Genomic DNA, 23,523 nt, shown 5'->3' on the forward strand with positions numbered 1-23,523 from the left:
TTCAATTTGGAATGTTATACATTAGATCATCATGCATATCGTATTTTATTCGCTTTTGGTTTTGATCCAAGAAAATTCTAAGCAACTCAAGGACCCACGGAGAGAGTTGGGGATTTCGTTATTTTCATATTTGAATTTTCTCAAATTTTGAAAATAGGATCATTTGGTTTTATTTATTTTATCATCAATTATTTCTACTACAACAATATGAGAGAGGGAATAAAATGACTTTCCCAAAATATAGAAATATTGAGGATTTAATAAACAAAATCAAATAAGATTTATTTCGGAGTTTTTCGATATTTTTATTTGAATTTAGGAAAAATACGCGTTTTGAAAAATTGCCTTTAGGGCCCAAATAAATGTTCACTTTGTCGGGATGATTTTAGAAGCCCGGGAAAATTTATTTCAGGATTTTTGGAGTCCGTTTAGTATTTCTTTTTATTTTTCTTCAGAGCGTAATTATTAAAAAAAAACGAAACTGACCTTGGGCCGTGCCCGAGCGGGACTCCGCCTGGGGGGCGCCTTTAAATACCGCCGCACCCGAGCCCCCAGCCCATAACCGCGCCCGCGCCCCAAACCCTAGCGCCGCCGCCGCCGCCGCGTGCCGCCCGAGGTTCGCCGCCGCCTGGAAATTCCTGCCGTTTTTTTTAAAAAAACCGATCGGTTTTCGTCGTTTTTATTTTCGGTTTTATTTTCGGTTTTTTATTATTATTATTTTATTTATTATTTTTCGGATTAATCCGTTCGTCGTTTTTCTTTTTCGTCGGATTTTCCGCGGTTATTTTCTGATCGCAATTTCTGATCCGATTTTCGTTTTAGTATAACTTTTCGCTCGTTTATCGGAATCAGGCGATTCAAGCGCCTGGAGTTTCGTCTGGAAACCCTCTATCCGAATAATCAACTTAAACAAGTTTTTGCTACTGTAAAATTTGACTTAGATCCAGATTACTAGAATGAAGTTGTTTTCTTTCGCCGTTTGACTTTCGTTGCTTTGTTCGATTTGATTCTTTTTGCAAACCGGAGTTCTTAAGTTGAACTTTCTGGTTAGATCTCTTTTATTTGAGTTTTACCTGTGCATTAGATGAGTACTTATTGTATACTTGTTTGTTTGTCTGCAATAGAATACCCGGAGTGCGCCACCTGTTAGTTCGAATCTCTAGGTTTCGCGGATCATCAGCAAGGCAAGTAACACTTTGATCATACCTTTTCTACTACTCAGTTTTATTGCATTAGATCAATCCTCAAACATTGCTTGATTAAGATCTAATTAAACTGTGGGATGCGAAGTAGTTGAGGTAGTACCTATTACCTGTTTCATTATCATCCTTTGGGAGTTACATCTACGTTTGCTTATTATGCCATGCTATGCTAGTAGACGTGGATTGGGTGAGTGATATCCATGACAGATGTGAGTATTGTTAATTAATGGTTTATCTAAGGTGGCAACTTAAATACACATCTGGGTGGATTGAGGTACCTGGGTATTCCAGGTTTACCTGTTTCTTTTGGACCGCCACCCAGGCTCAAAGGGATCATGAGATTATTCAAACTAGAAACTTCCGTGTGCAGCCACAAGCCATTATGGGCTCTGGCATAGTTGACTAAGTCGTGCGAACTCTTACAGTGGTAGACTAGCTGATGTAGGGGATGTAGGTTGGTACGGTCTATCACGTCGTAAGGTGCGAGCGCTTCTGAAAGACTATGTCTCGGTCATCCATTTCTCAAACATCATGTAGTGCGAGAAATCAAACGAAGGCGATCGAGTCTTGTGGGGAAAAGTGCACAAACCTCTGCAGAGTGTACAAACTAATCATGGTTAGCCGTGTCCCCGGTTATGGACGTTTTGAGTATCTAGTACTTGGATATCATGTGAATCTCATCATGTTACTTCTAAATTAATATTGTTGGATTTTAATGATGATTAATTTAATTGGGATTGAGGATGCTGTCAACTATTCTCAATGTTCAACAACCACCATGATAGTTAAATAAATTTTATTCCTTTGCAGTAGGGAAAAATTGGCTTTACGCAAAACTGTAACCATAGAGCTTTTCCCCCAGCCATATATGCATGTATTATAGGCTTATCATTCATTATTCTCTATGTGTTACTTTGCCGGCATATTCCATGTGCTGACCCGTTTTCGGGCTGCAACGTTTCATGTTGCAGACTTTTCAGACGACGAGTAAGGTGCCTTTTAGGTCGTGGTTTTATATGTTGGAAATATGCCCTAGAGGCAATAATAAATTGATTATTATTATATTTGCTTGTTCATGATGATCGTTTATTATCCATGCTAGAATTGTATTGATAGGAAACTCAGATACATGTGTGGATACATAGACAACACCATGTCCCTAGTAAGCCTCTAGTTGACTGGCTCGTTGATCAATAGATGGTTACGGTTTCCTGACCATGAACATTGGATGTCGTTGATAACGGGATCAAATCATTAGGAGAATGATGTGATGGACAAGACCCAATCCTAAGCATAGCACTAGATCGTGTAGTTCGTATGCTAAAGCTTTTCCAATGTCAAGTATCATTTCCTTAGACCATGAGATTGTGCAACTCCCGGATACCGTAGGAGTGCTTTGGGTGTGCCAAACGTCACAACGTAACTGGGTGACTATAAAGGTGCACTACGGGTATCTCTGAAAGTGTCTGTTGGGTTGGCACGAATCGAGACTGGGATTTGTCACTCCGTGTGACGGAGAGGTATCTCTGGGCCCACTCGGTAGGACATCATCATAATGTGCACAATGTGATCAAGGAGTTGATCACGGGATGATGTTTTACGGAACAAGTAAAGAGACTTGCCGGTAACGAGATTGAACAAGGTATCGGGATACCGACGATCGAATCTCGGGCAAGTATCGTATCGATAGACAAAGGGAATTGTATACGGAATTTATTAAGTCCTTGACATCGTGGTTCATCCGATGAGATCATCGTGGAACATGTGGGAGCCAACATGGGTATCCAGATCCCGCTGTTGGTTATTGATCGGAGAATGTCTCGGTCATGTCTGCATGTCTGCCGAACCCGTAGGGTCTACACACTTAAGGTTCGATGACGCTAGGGTTATAAAGGAAGCTTGTATGTGGTTACCAAATGTTGTTCAGAGTCCCGGATGAGATCCCGGATGTCACGAGGAGTTCCGGAATGGTCCGGAGGTAAAAATTTATATATGGGAAGTCCTGTTTTGGTCACCGGACAAGTTTCGGGGTCACCGGTATTGTACCGGGACCACCGGAAGGGTCCCGGGGGTCCACCGGGAGGGGCCACCTGCCCCGGGGGGCCACATGGGCTGTAGGGGTGTGCACCTTGGCCTATATGGGCCAAGGGCACCAGCCCCAAGAGGCCCATGTGCCAAGGGATAAGGAAAGGAAGAGTCCTAAAAGGGGAAGGCACCTCCGAGGTGCCTTGGGGAGGAGGGACTCCTCCTAGCCGCACCCTTCCTTGGAGGAAGGGCCACGGCTGCGCCTCCCCCCCTCTCCCTTGCCCCTATATATATGTGGGGGTGGGAGGGCAGCCATACCAATGTTCTGGTGCAGCCCTCTCCCCTCTCCCAAGTACTTCTCCTCTCCCGTGGTGCTTGGCGAAGCCCTGTAGGATTGCCATGCTCCTCCATCACCACCACACCGTTGTGCTGCTGCTGGATGGAGTCTTCCTCAACCTCTCCCTCTCTCCTTGCCGGATCAAGGCGTGGGAGACATCGTCGGGCTGTACGTGTGTTGAACGCGGAGGTGCCGTCTGTTCGGCACTTGGTCATCGGTGATTTGGATCACGACGAGTACGACTCTATCAACCCCGTTCACTTGAACGCTTCCGCTTAGCGATCTACAAGGGTATGTAGATGCACTCTCCTTCCCCTCGTTGCTGGTTTCTCCATAGATAGATCTTGGTGACATGTAGGAAAATTTTGAATTTCTGCTACGTTTCCCAACAGTGGCATCATGAGCTAGGTCTATTGCGTAGATTCTATGCACGAGTAGAACACAAAGTAGTTGTGGGCGTTGATTTTGTTCAATATGCTTACCGTTACTAGTCCAATCTTGATTCAGTGGCATTGTGGGATGAAGCGGCCCGGACCAACCTTACACGTACGCTTACGTGAGACCGGTTCCACCGACAAACGTGCACTAGTTGCATAAGGTGGCTGGCGGGTGTCTATCTCTCCCACTTTAGTCGGATCGGATTCGACGAAAAGGGTCCTTATGAAGGGTAAATAGCAATTGGCATATCACGTTGTGGTCTTTGCGTAGTTAAGAAACGTTCTTGCTAGAAACCCATAGCAGCCACGTAAAACATGCAAACAACAATTAGAGGACGTCTAACTTGTTTTTGCAGGGTATGCTATGTGATGTGATATGGCCAAAAGGATGTGATGAATGATATATGTGATGTATGAGATTGATCATGTTCTTGTAATAGGAATCACGACTTGCATGTCGATGAGTATGACAACCGGCAGGAGCCATAGGAGTTGTCTTAATTTATTTATGACCTGCGTGTCAACATAAACGTCATGTAATTACTTTACTTTATTGCTAACCGTTAGCTATAGTAGTAGAAGTAATAGTTGGCGAGGCAACTTCATGAAGACACAATGATGGAGATCATGATGATGGAAATCATGATGATGGAGATCATGGTGTCATGCCGGTGACGATGATGATCATGGAGCCCCGAAGATGGAGATCAAAAGGAGCAATATGATATTGGCCATATCATGTCACCATTTGATTGCATGTGATGTTTATCATGTTTATACATCTTATTTGCTTAGAACGACGGTAGTAAATAAGATGATCCCTCATAATAATTTCAAGAAAGTGTTCCCCCTAACTGTGCACCGTTGCGACAGTTCATTCGTTTCTAAGCACCACGTGACGATCGGGTGTGATAGATTCCAACGTTCACATACAACGGGTGTAAGACAGATTTACACATGCAAACACTTAGGTTGACTTGACGAGCCTAGCATGTGTACAGACATGGCCTCGGAACACAGAAGACCGAAAGGTCGAGCATGAGTCGTATGGTAGATACGATCAGCATGAAGATGTTCACCGATGTTGACTAGTCCGTCTCACGTGATGATCGGACACGGCCTAGTTGACTCGGATCATGTAATCACTTAGATGACTAGAGGGATGTCTATCTGAGTGGGAGTTCATAAGATGAACTAAATTATCCTGAACATAGTCAAAAGGTCTTCGCAAATTATGTCGTAGCTCGCGCTTTAGTTCTACTGTTTAGTTATGTTCCTAGAGAAAAATTAGTTGAAAGTTGATAGTAGCAATTAAGCGGACTAGGTCCGTAAACTGAGGATTGTCCTCATTGCTTCATAGAAGGCTTGTGTCCTTAATGCACCGCTCAGTGTGCTGAACCTCGAACGTCGTCTGTGGATGTTGCGAACATCTGACATACACGTTTTGATGACTACATGATAGTTCAGTGCGTAATGCTAAATGGTTTAGAATTGAGGCACCGAAGACGTTTTGAAACGTCGCGAAACATATGAGATGTTTCGAGGGCTGAGATTGGGATTTCAGGCTCGTGCCCACGTCAAGAGGTATAAGACCTCCGACGATTTTCTTAGCCTGCAAACTAAGGGAGAAAAGCTCAATTGTTGAGCTTGTGCTCAGATTGTCTGAATACAACAATCATTTGAATCAAGTGGGAGTTGATCTTCCAGATGAGATAGTGATGTTTCTCCGAAGTCATTACCACCAAGCTGCTAGAGCTTCGTGATGAACTATAATATATCAGGGACATATATGATGATCCTTGAGATATTCGCGATGTTTGACACCACAAAAGTAGAGATCAAGAAGGAGCATCAATTGTTGATGGTTGGTGAAACCACTAGTTTCAAGAAGGGCAAGGGCAAGAAGGGATACTTCATGAAACGGCAATTCAGCTGCTGCTCTAGTGAAGAGACCCAAGGTTGAACCCAAACCCGAGACTAAGTGCTTCTGTAATAAGGGGAACAGCCACTGGAGCAGAATTACCCTAGATACTTGGTAGATGAGAAGGCTGGCAAGGTCGATAGAAGTATATTGGATATACATTGTGTTAATGTGTACTTTACTAGTACTCCTAGTAGCACCAGGGTATTAGATACCGGTTCGGTTGCTAAGTGTTAGTAACTCGAAATAAAAGCTACGGAATAAATGGAGACTAGCTAAAGGTGAGCTGACGATATGTGTTGGAAGTGTTTCCAATGTTAATATGATCAAGCATCGCACGCTCCCTCTACCATCGAGATTGGTGTTTGTGTTGAGCATAGATATAATTGGATTATGTCTATCGCAATACGGTTATTCATTTAAGGAGAATAATGGTTACTCTGTTTATTTGAATAATACCTTCAATGGTCTTGCACCTGAAATGAATGGTTCATTGAATCTCGATCATAGTGATACACATGTTCATGCCAAAAGATATAAGATAGTAATGATAGTACCACCTACTTGTGGCACTGCCACTTAAGTCATATCGGTATAAAACGCATGAAGAAGCTCCATGTTGATGGATCTTTGGGCTCACTCGTTTTGAAAAGTTTGAGACATGCGAACCATGTCTATTGGTGTATATGCATGAAGAAACTCCATGCAAATGGACCGTTTGGACTCACTTGATCTTGAATCACTTGAGACATGCAAATCATACCACATGGGCAAGATGACTGAAAGCCTCGTTTTAGTAAGACGGAACAAGATAGCAACTCGTTGGAAGTAACACATTTTGATGTGTGCAGCCCAATGAGTGCTGAGGTGTATAGTGGATATCGTTATGTTCTTCACAGATGATTTGAGTAGATGTTGAGTATATTTACTTGATGAATCACGAGTCTGAATTATTGAAAGGTTCAAGTAATTTCAGGGTGAAGTTGAAGGATCGTCGTGACAAGAGGATAAAATATCTATGATATGATCATAGAGATGAATATCTGAATTACGAGTTTGGCACAGAATTAAGACATTGTGGAAATTGTTTCACAACTAATACAGCCTGGAACACCATAGTGTGATGGTGTGTCCGAACATCATAACTGCACCCTATTGGATATGATGCATAGCATGATGTCGCTTATCGAATTACCACAATATTTTATGGGTTAGGCATTAGAGACAACCGCATTCACTTTAAATAGGGCACCACGTAATTCCGATGAGATGACACCGTATGAACTATGGTTTAGAGAAACCTAAGCTGTCATTTCTTAAAAAGTTTGGGGCTGCAACACTTATGTGAAAAAGTTTCAGGCTAATAAGCTCGAACCCAAACCGGATAAATGCATCTTCATAGGACACCCAAAACAGTTGGGTATACCTCTTGTCTCAGATTCGAAAGCAATAAGGGATTGTTTCTAGAATCGGGTCCTTTCTCGAGGAAAAGTTTCTCTCGAAAGAATTGAGTGGGAGGATGGTGGAGACTTGATGAGGTTATGGAACCGTCACTTCAACTAGTGTATAGCAGGGCACAAGGAGTTGTTCCTATGGCACCTACACCAATTGAAGTGGAAGCTTATGATATTGATCATGAAACTTCGATCAAGTCACTACCAAACCTCGTGGGATGACAAGGATGCGTACTACTTCAGAGTGGTACGTAATCCTGTCTTGGAAGTCATGTTGCTAGACAACAATGAGCCTACGAGCTATGGAGAAGCGATGGTGGGCCCAGATTCCGATAAATGGCTCGAGGCCATAAAATCCGAGAGAGGATACATGTATGAAAACAAAGTGTAGACTTTGGCAGAACGGCTCGATGGTCGTGAGGCTGTTGAGTACAAATGGATTTTAAAAGGAAGACGGACAATGATGGTAAGTATCACCATTAAGAAAGCTCGACTTGTCGTTAAGATGTTTTCCGGCAAGTTCAAGGAGTTGACTACGATGAGACTTTCTCACCCGTAGCGATGCTAAGAGTCTGTTGGAATTATGTTAGCGATTACTGCATTATTTATGAAATCTTGCAGATAGAATGTCAAAAACATTGTTTCCTCGATGATTTTCTTGAGGAAAGGTTGTATGTGATACAACCGGAAGGTTTTGTCAATCCTGAAAGATGCTAATAAGTATGCCAAGCTCCAGCAATCCTTCTGAGGACTGGAGTAAGCATCTCGGAGTTGGAATGTATGCTTTGATGAGATGATCAAAGATTTTGGGTGTATACAAAGTTTATGAGAAACTTGTATTTCCAAAGAAGTGAGTGGGAGCACTATAGAATTTCTGATGGGTATATGTTGTTGACATATTGTTGATCAGAAATGACGTAGAATTTCTGGAAAGCATATATGATTATTGGAAAGTGTTTTTTCAATGGAAAGCCTGGATTAAGCTACTTGAACATTGAGCATCAAGATCTATAAGGATAGATCAAAACACTTAATGGTACTTTCAAATGAGCACATACCTTGACATGATCTTGAAGGTGTTCAAGATGGATCAGTCAAAGAAGGATTTCTTGCTGAGTTGTAAGGTATGAAGTTAAGACTTAAAGCTCGACCACGGCAGAATAGAGAGAAAGGACGAAGGTCGTCCCCTATGCTTAAGACATAGGCTCTACAGTATGCTATGCTGTGTACCGCACCTGAAGTGTTCCTTGCCATGAGTCAGTCAAGGGGTACAAGAGTGATCCAAGAATGGATCACAGGACAGCGGTCAAAGTTGTCCTTAGTAACTAGTGGACTAAGGAATTTTCTCGATTATGGAGGTGGTAAAAGAGTTTGTCGTAAAGGGTTACGTCGATGCAAGCTTAACACCTATCCGGATAGCTCTGAGTAGAGATAGCGGATACATATAATGGAGCAGCAATTTAGAAATAGCTCCAAGTGGAACAGTTATTTGGAATAGCTCCAAATAGAACGTGGTAGCTGCATCTAGGAGATGACATAGAGATTTGTAAAGCACACACGGATCTGAAAGGTTCAGACCCGTTGACTATAACCTCTCTCACAAGCATAACATGATCAAACCCAGAACTCATCGAGTGTTAATCACACGGTAAATGTGAACTAGATTATTGACTCTAGTAAACTCTTTGGGTGTTAGTCACATGGGGATGTGACCTTGAGTGTTAATCACATATCGATGTGAACTAGATTATTGACTCTAGTGCAAGTGGGAGACTGTTGGAAATATGCCCTAGAGGCAATAATAAATTGATTATTATTATATTTCCTTGTTCATGATGATCGTTTATTATCCATGCTAGAATTGTATTGATAGGAAACTCAGATACATGTGTGGATACATAGACAACACCATGTCCCTAGTAAGCCTCTAGTTGACTGGCTCGTTGATCAATAGATGGTTACGGTTTCCTGACCATGAACATTGGATGTCGTTGATAATGGGATCACATCATTAGGAGAATGATGTGATGGACAAGACCCAATCCTAAGCATAGCACTAGATCGTGTAGTTCGTATGCTAAAGCTTTTCCAATGTCAAGTATCATTTCCTTAGACCATGAGATTGTGCAACTCCCGGATACCGTAGGAGTGCTTTGGGTGTGCCAAACATCACAACGTAACTGGGTGAGTATAAAGGTGCACTACGGGTACCTCCGAAAGTGTCTGTTGGGTTGGCACGAATCGAGACTGGGATTTGTCACTCCGTGTGACAGAGAGGTATCTTTGGGCCCACTCGGTAGGACATCATCATAATGTGCACAATGTGATCAAGGAGTTGATCACGGGATGATGTGTTACGGAACGAGTAAAGAGACTTGCCGGTAACGAGATTGAACAAGGTATCGGGATACCGACGATCGAATCTCGGGCAAGTATCGTATCGATAGACAAAGGGAATTGTATACGGGATTGATTAAGTCCTTGACATCGTGGTTCATCCGATGAGATCATCGTGGAACATGTGGGAGCCAACATGGGTATCCAGATCCCGCTGTTGGTTATTGACCGGAGAATGTCTCGGTCATGTCTGCATGTCTCCCGAACCCGTAGGGTCTACACACTTAAGGTTCGATGACGCTAGGGTTATAAAGGAAGCTTGTATGTGGTTACCGTATGTTTTTCGGAGTCCCGGATGAGATCCCGGACATCATGAGGAGTTCTGGAATGGTCCGGAGGTAAAGATTTATATATGGGAAGTCCTGTTTTGGTCACTGGACAAGTTTCGGGGTCACCGGTATTGTACCGGGACCACCGGAAGGGTCCCGGGGGTCCACCGGGTGGGGCCACCTGCCCCGGGGGGGCCACATGGGCTGTAGGGGAGTGCACCTTGGCCTATATGGGCAAAGGGCACCAGCCCCAAGAGGCCCATGCGCCAAGGGATAAGGAAAGTAAGAGTCCTAAAAGGGGAAGGCACCTCTGAGGTGCCTTGGGGAGGAGGGACTCCTCCTAGCCGCACCCTTCCTTGGAGGAAGGGCCAAGGCTGCGCCTCCCCCATCTCCCTTGCCCCTATATATATGTGGGGGTGGGAGGGCAGCCATACCAATGTTCTGGTGCAGCCCTCTCCCCTCTCCCAAGTACTTCTCCTCTCCCGTGGTGCTTGGCGAAGCCCTGCAGGATTGCCATGCTCCTCCATCACCACCATGCCGTTGTGCTGCTGCTGGATGGAGTCTTCCTCAACCTCTCCCTCTCTCCTTGCTGGATCAAGGCGTGGGAGACATCGTCGGGCTGTACGTGTGTTGAACGCGGAGGTGCCGTCCGTTCGGCACTTGGTCATCGGTGATTTGGATCACAACGAGTACGACTCCATCAACCCCGTTCACTTGAACGCTTCCACTTAGCGATCTACAAGGGTATGTAGATGCACTCTCCTTCCCCTCGTTGCTGGTTTCTCCATAGATAGATCTTGGTGACACGTAGGAAAATTTTGAATTTCTGCTACGTTTCCCAACACTATACTCAGTGCTGCCGTTGGAGTTGATGGACTCGCTTATCTTCCAAGCCTTCCGCTGTTATCGTTATTAGATGGCCTTAAGCCATATTTGTTGTAATAAGTTCTCTTTGAGACATCGATGTAATAAGTGTGTGATTGCTACTCTGTTATAAATCCTTCGAAGTACTGTGTGGTGTCAGCATTACTGATCCAGGGATGACACCTGAGCACAGAGGTCAGACTGTTTGAGGTCTGGTCGCTACAGAGATGGTATCAGAGCACAGCTGACTGTAGGACACGACCACTAAGATAAAGCCCTAGTTCACTACTCTCCTCTCATTTCTGACTCCTCATCTTTTCTACTCTTTTAGGATGACAGAAGCGAGGATCAAGTTCACCCAGCCGGATGAAGATACACCTTTTGGACGACACTTGAAGGAAGTCACTAGGTACCTCAACATTGGAATACCAAGCTTCACCGGGACCTACAACGCCACTTTACCCGAAGAGGAGCGCTGGAAGATTCAAGCTCTAGTTCCAGGAAGGACGTTCGCGCCAGTCACGGAGCCCATAGAGTGTGTTTTCAATGCACCAACATGGAGTCTGGGAAAGAGCATGGCAGCTCATATCACCATGGGACGCATTGGAGAAGTTTACCAAGAAGACCTCAAGGATACTATTTACCAGATTTGCGGACGTCGAGATGAACAATGGGAGATAGTTAGCACCAAGAAGGATAGATCCATTGCAGCTTTCATCCAGGAGTTAAAACCAACATATTCAACGCCAGGAGAATCAGATGTGTGCAGACATGATGGAGTTGAAGAAAGCCAAGGCCAAGATTATTGAGCTAGAAGGGGAACTGAAGGCCACTCGCAAGGACTACATGGATGAGATTGTAGCTCTAGTAAGACAAAACGGCGATCTTAAAGAGAAGATTGAAGAACTCATGGGGAATTCAGCACCCAGAGGAGGAGATGAAGATTGCACCTGTCCGGATAACTACATCATCATCGACGACACCGATTCTGATCATAGTGATGATGATTTCAAAGACGAAGCTGGAGCAGATATCATGGAGTCTTCATCGGAGCAGTTTTTCTAGTAGACTACCATAACAGTAGTAGTGTTCCACCATTATATATTTTAGTCCATGCACTTTTGCGATAGTTCTAGACCGATTGTATGCTTTTGTTTGATTGAATGAAGTGATTTTGTGTGAAATTTGTCTCATGTGCATTTGGGTAGTGTTTTCTCTTTAGACCTCATTCTATTCTTAATTCTCATCCTTTCTAAAACCTCAGATGCCTCCGATACGTGACAATGGATTCGCTTTCCCACCGGAGCTCACTCAGTTGATCCAGCAGCAGAATGCATTGATGCAATTGTTAGTCCAGAACCAGAACAACAACAACAACAACAATAATAACAACCCACGGCCGCCACCACCAGTTGATCACTTGACCCGTTTCCTTAGGCTGAATCCGCCGGTGTTTTCTAGTAGCACCGAGCCGATTGTAGCAGATGATTGGCTCCGCAAGACAGGGAGGGAGTTGACCACTGCAGGATGTACAGATGAGGAAAAGGTGAAGTTAGCCGCACATCAGCTTGAAGGACCCGCAGCCACATGCTGGGAGAATTTTATAGCCACTTACCCTGTAGACACTGTCACATGGGACCAGTTTCAGCAAGCTTTCCGTACTTCCCATGTTTCAGCAAGAGCTATGGCCATGAAGAAGCACGAGTTTCGCAACTTGCGCCAAGGAGGACGGACAGTTGGCCAGTGGATGACTTTAGTAAGCTAGCACGTTATGCCCCAGATGACGTTGCTACAGATGCAGCTAAACAGGAGAAGTTTCTTGAAGGACTGAATAACGAGCTGAGTATGCAGTTGATGGTAGCAAGTTTCAACAACTACCAGGAGTTGGTAGATCGTGCTCTTATGATTGAGGGGAAGCAACAGCCGATTGAAAACCACAAGAGGAAGTATGGGCAGGGGAAGTATAACTCAGGAGCAAAGCTGAAGCCCCGTCTTACCCCTAAACTAGGAGTACATTTTCAGCATACCCATGGAGAAGGTAGCTCACACAACCATAATGGCTCCAAGAATGGTAATGGGAATGGAGGAAGCAACGACGAGAACCGCACCACCCCATCAACCCCAGCCAAGAGAGATCTGAGCCAAGTCACCTGTTTCAAGTGTTCAAAGACCGGACATTATGCCAATGAATGTCCTGAAGGCCAGAATGGCAATGGAAGCTCGGGAAAGAAGCCGAACCCTTTCAACAGGGGACAGGTGAACCACGTTGATGTGGAGGAGGTTGAAGCTCAGCCTGATGCAGTAATCGGTAAGTTTTTGGTTAAGTCATTTACTGCACTCATTCTTTTTGGTACTGGTGCATCGCATTCATACATATCAAGGGGATTTGTGGAAAAGTATAGCCTTCCCACTAGGGTTCTTAAGAAACCTATGCTAGTAAGCTCACCAGGAGCAGAGTACATGGCCAGTCAAGGATGCTTTCAAGTGCCATTAAGTATAGGAAGGCATGTTTTCCCAACGGATTTAATTATTCTGGAATCCCAAGGTTTGGATGTAATTCTTGGTATGGATTGGCTGTCGATGTATGGAGGAAACATCGATTGCGCCAGAAAGACAATTTTGGTTACAACGCCAGAAGGAAGAAGGATCAAGTATGTATCCCGGCATGCGTCAAACAGGACACAAGTAAATTCCTTATCAGGAGTTGTGCAGGAGGAAGTACCAGTGGTAAAGGATTTTCCTGACGTATTTCCAGAAGAGTTGCCAGGCATGCCACCGGATAGAGATATTGAGTTTTTGGTTGAGCTTTTGCCAGGCACAGGGCCAATATCAAAGAGACCATACAGGATGCCCGCAAAGGATTTGGTGGAGATTAAGAAACATATTAAGGAGTTACTGGATAAAGGTTACATTCGCCCAAGTTCTTCGCCTTGGGGATCACCAGTACTTCGAGTGGAGCCCTACTAGGAAAAGGCCTACTAATGGCGCACCGGTTTTGCCTACTAATGGCGCATCACCAGTGCGCCATTAGTAGCACGCCACTAGTAATTTTTACTAATGGCGCACCAGTGGTGCGCCATTAGTATCTGGTATACTAATGGCGCACATATAGGCCACGGTGCGCCATTAGTATAGGCCACTAGTGCGCCATTAGTATAGGCCACTTGTGCGCCATTAGTATTTTTGAATTTTGAAGGCGGGAAATAGTAGTGGCGCACCGTCTAACCCCCACCGTGCGCCATTGCTATTTTTGAATTTTGAATTTGGATCTGGATCATGATTTTTTTGCCCATTTTTTGCTCGTTTTTTGGCACGATATTATTTCAAATTTTGTTCCTGTTTTTGAATCTTGTACGTTCTTTTGCCGTGTTCTTTTGCCGGAGAGGAGTTCGCTGGAGAGGAGGAGGAGGAGGTCACCGGAGAGGCGCTCGCCTACATCGCTGGAGAGGAGGAGGAGGAGTTCGCCGGAGAGGAGGAGGAGGTCGCCGGAGAGGAGTTCACCGGAGCATCGGAGAGGAGGAAGGAGAATCCATGAGGGGATGGGAGGAGAGGAGGGAGGAGGAGCTCACCGGAGAGGAGGGAGGAGGAGCTCACCGCAGAGGAGGGAGGAGGAGCTCACCGGAGAGGAGGGAGGAGAAACCGTGAGGGGAGGGGAGGATAGGAGGGAGGAGGAGGTCGCCGAAGAGGAGGAGGAGGAGGTCACCGGAGAGGAGGAGGAGGAGGTCGCCGGAGAGGAGGAGGGTAGTATGGTGGAGGAGAGAAGGGAAGATGGAGTGGAGGAGAGGAGGAGATGGAGTGGAGGAGTGGTGGAGTGGAGGAGAAAAATGAAGGAGGAGAGGACCACGCCCAGCCATATATATGGCATAGTAATGGCGCACCGCGGGCAGGTGCACCATTACTAACTTTTTTTTATTTTTTTGATTTCTTTTGAATTTTGAAGGCGGGAAGATACTAATGGCGCACCATGGGCAGGTGCGCCATTAGTAAATTTTTTTATTTTTTTTATTTATTTTGAATTTTGAAGGCGGGAAGATACTAATGGCGCACCATGGGCAGGTGTGCCATTAGTAACTTTTTTTTATTTTTTGACTTATTTTGAATTTTGAAGGCGGGAAGAGAGTAATGGCACACCATGGGTAGGTGCGCCATTAGTAAGTTTGAATTTTTTTGCCTCTCCAGATCATAAAAGCCCCGTATCTTTTTTTCTGTTAGGTTTTTGAGGATTTTGAAAATGTTTAACGGGGTTCCCCCAATTAAATTCGGATGTAACCTTTCGAGTAGATGATTTTTCATATAAAAAACTTTTTCATCCGAGTTCGTATGCAAAAGTTATGCCCATTTTACAAATTCTCGAGAGATTTTGCAAATAAAGTCGAAATTCATATTTGTAAATTTTCACAACAACTAGACCACATATCACATGGGAAACTTATTTTCTTTTATTTTTTTGACATTTCCATCATTTTTGTTTATTTTTTTTTAAACTGAAAAGGCGGTCCACGGGGGGGGGGGGGGTGCATTCGGTGGAAGTGGTGGCCAAGTTACTAATGGCGCACCACTCCCACGGTGCGCCATGAATAGTTCAACTATTAATGGCGCACCACTCCCACGGTGCGCCATTAGTAGTTTTGATGAAATTTTTTTAATTTTTTTTTACTAATGGCGCACCGTGGATGTGGTGCGCCATTAGTATTTGCACACTAATGGCGCACCAACACATGGTGCGCCATTAGTATATAGTAATGGCGCACCACATGTCTGGTGCGCCATTAGTGTCAATTCCATCTATAGCCCTTTTCCTAGTAGTGGAGAAGAAGGATGGATCGTTAAGGATGGTTGTTGATTACCGTGGATTGAAGGAGGTAACAATCAAGAACAAGTACCCGCTACCAATGATCAATGATCTGTTTGATCAGTTGCAAGGAGCTAAAGTGTTTTCCAAGATCGATTTGCGATCCGGGTACCATCAGTTGAAGATTCGAGAGCAGGACATACCTAAGACATCATTCACCATGAGATATGGACTGTATGAGTATACCGTTATGTCATTTGGACTGACTAATGCACCTGCCTATTTTATGAACATGATGAACAAAGTGTTTATGGAGTTTCTGGATAAGTTCTTCGTGATGTTCATTGATGATATTCTGGTTTATTCAAAGAATGAAGAGGAACATAAAGAGCATTTGCGATTGGTACTCGAGAAGCTCAGAGAACATCAGTTATATGCCAAGTTCAGCAAATGTGAGTTTTGGTTGAAGGAAGTAGGATTCCTCGGACACGTTATATCCGGAGAAGGAATAGCGGTTGACCCCACAAAGGTTATCACTGTGACTAATTGGGAAGCACCAACAACAGTTGGAGAGATCCGGAGTTTTCTTGGACTCGCAGGATGCTACCGGAGATTTATTGAGAACTTTTCTAAGATTGCAAAGCCTATGACGGAGTTGTTGAAGAAGGATACCAAGTTCATATGGACTGAGGAGTGTGAGGCTAGTTTCCAGGAGTTGAAGAAACGTTCGGTCACCTCACCAGTGTTAATTTTGCCAGATCAGACCAAGGACTATGAGGTGTATTGCGACGCTTCACGTCAGGGACTTGGAGCAGTGCTTATGCAGGAGGGAAGAGTTGTTTCGTATGCTTCACGACAACTGAAGCCTCACGAATTGAATTGTGCCACGCATGATTTGGAGTTAGCATCCGTAGTGCATGATTTGAAAACATGGAGACATTTCCTCATTGGACATCATTGTGAGGTGTACACGGATCACAAGAGTTTAAAGTACATTTTCACGCAAAAGGAGTTAAATCTCAGACAAAGGACATGGTTGGAGCTCATCAAGGATTATGATATGAGATTGCATTACCATCTCGGACAGGCTAATGTAGTAGCTGACACATTGAGCCGTAAGAGCCATGTCAATACGCTGATAACGGGAGAAATACCAAAGGAGTTAGCCGAGGATCTTCGTGAGCTATGTTTGGAAATAGTTCCGAGAGGCTATGTAGCAGCATTGGAGATTCAGTCAACTTTGATGGGAATCAGAGAGGCTCAGAAATCTGACAAGGAGATTGCTTCTATAAAGGAGAAAATGAGCCAAGGAAAAGCTAAGGGATTTCGTGAGGATGAGCACGACACCCTATGGTTTGAAGACCGTGTTTATGTGCCCAATGACCCGGAGATCAGGAAGTTGATTCTGCAAGAGGCACATGACTCACCCTATTCGATTCACCCAGGAAATACCAAGATGTATTTGGATTTGAAGGATACTTTCTGGTGGACCGGAATGAAGAATGACATTGCGGTGTATGTAGCAGTTTGTGATGTATGTCAGAGAGTTAAGGCAGAGCATCAGAAGCCAGCAGGATTGTTGCATCCATTGCCGATACCCGAATGGAAGTGGGATAAGCTAGGAATGGATTTTATCACGGGATTACCAAGGACTCGTTCAGGCTATGACTCGATTTGGGTTGTAGTCGATCGGTTGACGAAGGTAGCTCATTTCATCCCGGTAAAGACCACTTACACCAGTGCTAAGTTGGCAACGATATACAAGACCAAGATCTTATTTCTTCATGGAGTTCCGAGGAGTATCATATCAGATAGAGGAACCCAGTTTACCTCAAAGTTCTGGAAGCAGTTGCATGAAACTTTGGGTACCAGGCTAGAATTTAGTACATCTTTTCATCCGCAGACAGATGGACAGACCGAGAGAGTCAATCAGATTTTGGAGGATATGCTGAGAGCTTGTGCGCTAGATTATGGATCTAGTTGGGACGACAATTTGCCATATGCAGAGTTCTCTTACAACAACAATTATAAAACCAGTTTGAAGATGGCCCCTTTCGAAGCTTTATACGGAAGGAGGTGCAGGACACCGTTGTCATGGGACGAAGTTGGAGACTGCCAGTTGTTTGGACCTGATTTGATTAAGGAGTCTGAACAGAAAGTGAAGTTGATTCGCGATAGGCTCAAGGTAGCCCAATCCAGACAGAAGAGCTACGCAGATTCTAAACGCAAGGAGACAGTTTATGAAGTCAGAGACAGAGTTTATCTTCGAGTATCCCCACTTCGAGGAATTAAGCGTTTTGGAGTTAAGGGGAAGTTAGCGCCACGATTTGTAGGAGCGTATGGGAGAAGTGGGCTACAAGTTGGAATTGCCCGAAGAATTGCCCGAAGGATCTAATTAAACTGTGGGATGCGAAGTAGTTGAGGTAGTACCTATTACCTGTTTCATTATCAACCTTTGGGAGTTACATCTACGTTTGCTTATTATGCCATGCTATGCTAGTAGACGTGGATTGGGTGAGTGATATCCATGACAGATGTGAGTATTGTTAATTAATGGTTTATTTAAGGTGGCAACTTAAATACACATCTCGGTGGATTGAGGTACCTGGGTATTCCTGGTTTACCTGTTTCTTTTGGACCACCACCCAGGCTCAAAGGGATCATGAGATTATTCAAACTAGAAACTTCCGTGGGCAGCCACAAGCCATTATGGGCTCTGGCATAGTTGACTAAGTCGTGCGAACTCTTACAGTGGTAGACTAGCTGATGTAGGGGATGTAGATTGGTACGATCTATCACGTCGTAAGGTGCGAGCGCTTCTGAAAGACTATGTCTCGGTCATCCGTTTCTCAAACATCATGTAGTGCGAGAAATCAAACAGAGGCGATCGAGTCTTGTGGCGAAAAGTGCACAATCCTCTGCAGAGTGTACAAACTAATCATGGTTAGCCGTGTCCCCGGTTATGGACGTTTTGAGTATCTAGTACTTGGATATCATGTGAATCTCATCATGTTACTTCTAAATTAATATTGTTGAGTTTTAATGATGATTACTTTAATTGGGATTGAGGATGCTGTCAACCATTCTCAATGTTCAACAACCACCATGATAGTTAAATAAATTTTATTCCTTTGCAGTAGGGAAAAATTGGCTTTACGCAAAACTGTAACCATAGAGCTTTTCCACCAGCCATATATGCATGTAGTATAGGCTTATCATTCATTATTCTCTATGTGTTACTTTGCCAGCATATTCCATGTGCTGACCCGTTTTCGGGCTGCAACGTTTCATGTTGCAGACTTTTCAGACGACGAGTAAGGTGCCTTTTAGGTCGTGGTTCTATACTCAGTGATGCCGTTGGAGTTGATGGACTCGCTTATCTTCCAAGCCTTCCGCTGTTATCATTATTAGATGGCCTTAAGCCATATTTATTGTAATAAGTTCTCTTTGAGACATCGATGTAATAAGTGTGTGATTGCTACTCTGTTATAAATCCTTCGAAGTACTGTGTGGTGTCAGCATTACTGATCCAGGGATGACACGTGAGCACAGAGGTCAGACTTTTTGAGGTCTGGTCGCTACAGTAAAACCGACAAGAAAAAGCAATAAAATTCTCTCTTCAGAACTCATTCATGCATGATACGACAATCACTACTTTGATGTAAGGCAAACACATGATACCAGGATGGAATATGTACGAAAAATAGGACGGCATGGCATGTTCACAACTGTTTGTGTAAACTAAGCAGAAACCATTCCAGCAAATAAGAAGAAATGCAAGCTTGACACCACATGAAAGATGCAACCAATATGACTTTGCCAAGTTAAAAGCGTCCCATCATAAATGGAATTTCAACAAATTAGAAGCAACGCATGCTATAAATCATATGAAAGATGCAACTAATATCGCACTGCATATACTAAAGGTGTCTCGTCATGTTGATTGATGCGGGATACAAAAAAACAATAGTTTTATGTAAAGACATGCTTAATAGACAGATGTACTATGTAGTAAATATAGGATGGCGTGTCACATTAATAGGTATAATGTATAAGCTAAGCAGACTAGCACATACAGTTTAACCAGATTGGAAGAAATACAATCTAGACACCATATGCAACATGCAACCACATATCACGCTGCCAAGTTAGAGCAAGCACCTACGATGCAAGTGTAGGGGAAATGTTGTAATCAACTACAGAGCTACGTTCACTATCTTTATCTAGCATTTCTGTTTCTTGAGAATCATGTCGGGAGGCTGATGTTGCATTCTTTAAGTTAGGAGTAGTCCCCTTGCCTGCTTGCCTCATCATAAGTGATTGATGACGGATACACAAGAACATTAGTTTGATGTAAGAACATGGTTAATACACAGATGTACTATTATGTACCAAAAACAGAAAGGCATGCCATATTCAAAGGTATAATGTGTAAGCTAAGCAGATGCAATTTAACCAAATTGGAAGCAATACAAGATAGACATCCGGCTGGAGTGGTGAGCATGATCATCTAGGACCTGATAGCCTGGTGGGAGGTGGGCTGCTTCGCCACCATCGTAGCTTTTTAGTTGGCTTCCAGGTGATGCCTATCTTTGTTGGGCTTGTCACTGGCTCGGCCAGTGCCCTGACTAGCTATTTGTCTTCTAGTGCTCCCGGGATGGTGGTTCATGTAAAAAATATCTTTCCTTATCTTGATAAAGACTGACTTCGGCCTTTCGAATACAAGCTAGACACCATATGCAACATGCAACCACATATGACACCGTGAAGTTAAAGCAAGCACCTGGGATGGTGGTTCACGGCGAGCGAGATCATCAACTCCAGAGCTACGTTCCCCGTCTCCATCTGTTGACACTACACCCTTTAAAGTCTTGAAACGTGTCTGGCCTAGCCACGTACCACGCTGGAGCTACTTCTCTCTTTTGCTTCGGTCAAGGCAGGGTCTGAAATACCCTTGCATAAAAACACAATAGTGAGAGTATGGGTGAAGTGTGTGCAGAAGTAGTGCACTGTAAATGTAGCAGATAGCAGGTGGCTGAAAAATAAATGACAGGAGACATATGATAGCTTTACAATATTGCATGGCAAACAAAATTAGATTCTACTCCGTATGATTTTGTAATATATGAGCATAGGAAATGCAGGTACTCCTCCAACACACCACCACATGTGGTCCTATCAAGATAATAGTCGACTAAAAATAAATAGGTCAGTCGATTTTTTTACGAACCATCCGATCTATAAGGAACGGGCAGATGGCCTTCGTCTACCTCCCGCCAGTCACTGTTGACGATCTTTCTCGAACCGCCAGCGACCATTGGCCTAGACCCCTGCCTCCGCCGCCCCGCCCTCCCATCGACCTCACACCACCGCCGTGCTTGGCAGCGCCCCCAGGCCATTCCTTTAATCCCGGCCGACCTCCAGATCAGGCGCCAGTAGCTCTAGGCCACACACGCCCCTAAGATAAACACCAAGGCGTTGCTTCCCCGGCGTAATAGGCGTACTAGTGCCTGTTACGCCGGGGAAAGCTTCCGTTAATTGGGAATCAACTGGCCAGAAATTGAAATTCAGGGGGGCGACGGACCTCTAGCTAAGGTGAAATAGTATATGAGGAGAAACCTTGTGCATCGCGAGTTACTAGGAACATCTAGTATAAAGAAGAAGCGGTCAACTAGTGTCTTCTGTGGGATGAATACCGTGCTAGTAGAGACGTAAGATTTGCACGAATAATGGAAGAGGAGTACCTTTTTCGGTTGCCGGTGTGGTCACCACCACATGTCGTGCCGATTTTCTTCTTTTTACCGGGGAAACCGATGTTCTCTCCACATGTCGCGCCGATTTTCTTCTTATTACCGGGGAAACCAATGTTCTGGAGGGTGCGGGCTTGGACGAACCCATGGCCAAATTGTTGACTGTGTTGCCGTTGTCGTATGTCGGCGGAGGGGAAGCAGATCTGAGGCGGCGAAGGATGGCGTAGCAGGAACAGCTCCGGTGCGGTGGAGGGTGGCGAAGTTGGAGCGGCAGCGGTGAGGCGTAGGACGGCGTGGTTGAACTGGCTCGGGTATGGATGGCTCGGCCTCGGCTTCAACTACTAGCCGTGGAGGGCGTTGCGGTTGAGGTTGCGGTGGACGACGACGTCGGGGTATCGGCTCCGGCGTGATGGAGGAGGGCGGCGGTTGATGGGTGGGATGGGGTGGCAGACGGAGGACGCCGGGGTTTCGCGGCTGGTGGAGAGGTAGTTTTGGCGCCCACGGAGTACGAATGGGGAATCAGACGGGTGGGGGGGAACCATGTTTTGGTCTGGGACACGCTTGTTTTTGGCTTTTTTGAACAGAAGATGGGACGCGCTTGTTTGAAATTTGGGGAAAGTACAAACTTTGCCCCCCTCTTAAATTTTGGACCGACTGCGGGTCGGGAGTAGGATGGTAATCCCAGGTGTCCCAAATAGTGGGCGGGAGCGATTTCGGCCGCGCGCATGTGTGCTTAGGCGGCCATTGTGTATGAATGTTTTTCGGATGCGGTTGCGTGGCGTCTAGATGAAGCTACAAACCTACCCCGGTTTAGACCTTTGGACGCCGGGCCGGTAGGTTTCACGGGTTGGAGTTATTAGAAATGTAATTTCCTTGTACTACCAAACATTGGTCTCACGAGGTTTCGGGCGAGTAGAGGCTATTTTGGCGCTTCGTTCGAAATTTTGAAACACAAGCATTCACGTTTAGAGTACTCTTGAACTATGAGGATTGACCTAAATAGATAACGTTATATTTCACCTTGTATGTTTGAAAACCTCATTAAATTATCCGCTTCTTTTTGAAATTTTGACACTTGAAAATCCTATAACTACGATTATTTTGGAATGGAGGAGCTAAATTTGAATCTATTTTGTACACGACTACATATGCTATTATGTACAAAATAAGAGCAAAGATTGGTTCCCCCATAATTTACGTATGGTTTACAAATGCCATGATATCAAATTCAAATAATTGAATGGACTTCATGTTGAATTCGATTTTTGTAAACCACCTTAAGTTGAATTCAAATTTATGCTAGTTCATAGGTAGCTATTTATAATGTCCATTGTGTAACTTTCATATGTATAATGTGCTTTACACACACAACATGAACTATACTCATGTTTATATTCGATTGCTCAAGTGATGCATTGTCTGTAGTTCAAAATACTAACTATGTGGATCAATTGTGTCGAATAATAACATAGACATGCTCAAATTCGATAGAATCTAGATGTCTGATGGATCAATGACCGCTCCTTACGCGAATTGCAAATATCATGATCTCATCCAAATATTTGGATACAATTTATATCTTTAATCAATGTGTAGAGCAGTCTTTTACGTGTAGTTTCACTCTCCATCGGTGGTCTCTAACACATGCTCACACACTCTCTCCCGAGGTGTCTTTCTCGCACACATGCTCTAGATATAACCCTCCCTCCCTCTCGTAACCATTTACAACAGTTTTCACTAACCTTTATCACAAGCACTCTTCCTCTCGCAAACATACACACGCACAATCCTCATCGACCCTTTCTATATACATGGACCTGCCTACGTGTCTCATGTACGCACATTATCTTTACGCATGTCTCTCATGCATTGTCTCACACCTCTCTTCCTAATCGACGAGTATGATTCTAGCAGAGCATTCTGTAGGATGCCCCTTAAAGTTAGGTTGGATGAATAGTAATATCAGAGATAAAGGGGTTACCTTAGACCGAGAACCTAGGGTTACAAATCCTAGCCGGCTTTGTCAGTGGACACAGAGTCCTTCACAATTCTGCTATCTTTGTCTTGTACGACTT

This window comes from Triticum urartu, chromosome 1A, assembly GCF_056163025.1.
Source record: "Triticum urartu cultivar PI428250 chromosome 1A, HENAU_Tu73, whole genome shotgun sequence".
Taxonomy (NCBI): Eukaryota; Viridiplantae; Streptophyta; class Magnoliopsida; order Poales; family Poaceae; genus Triticum; species Triticum urartu.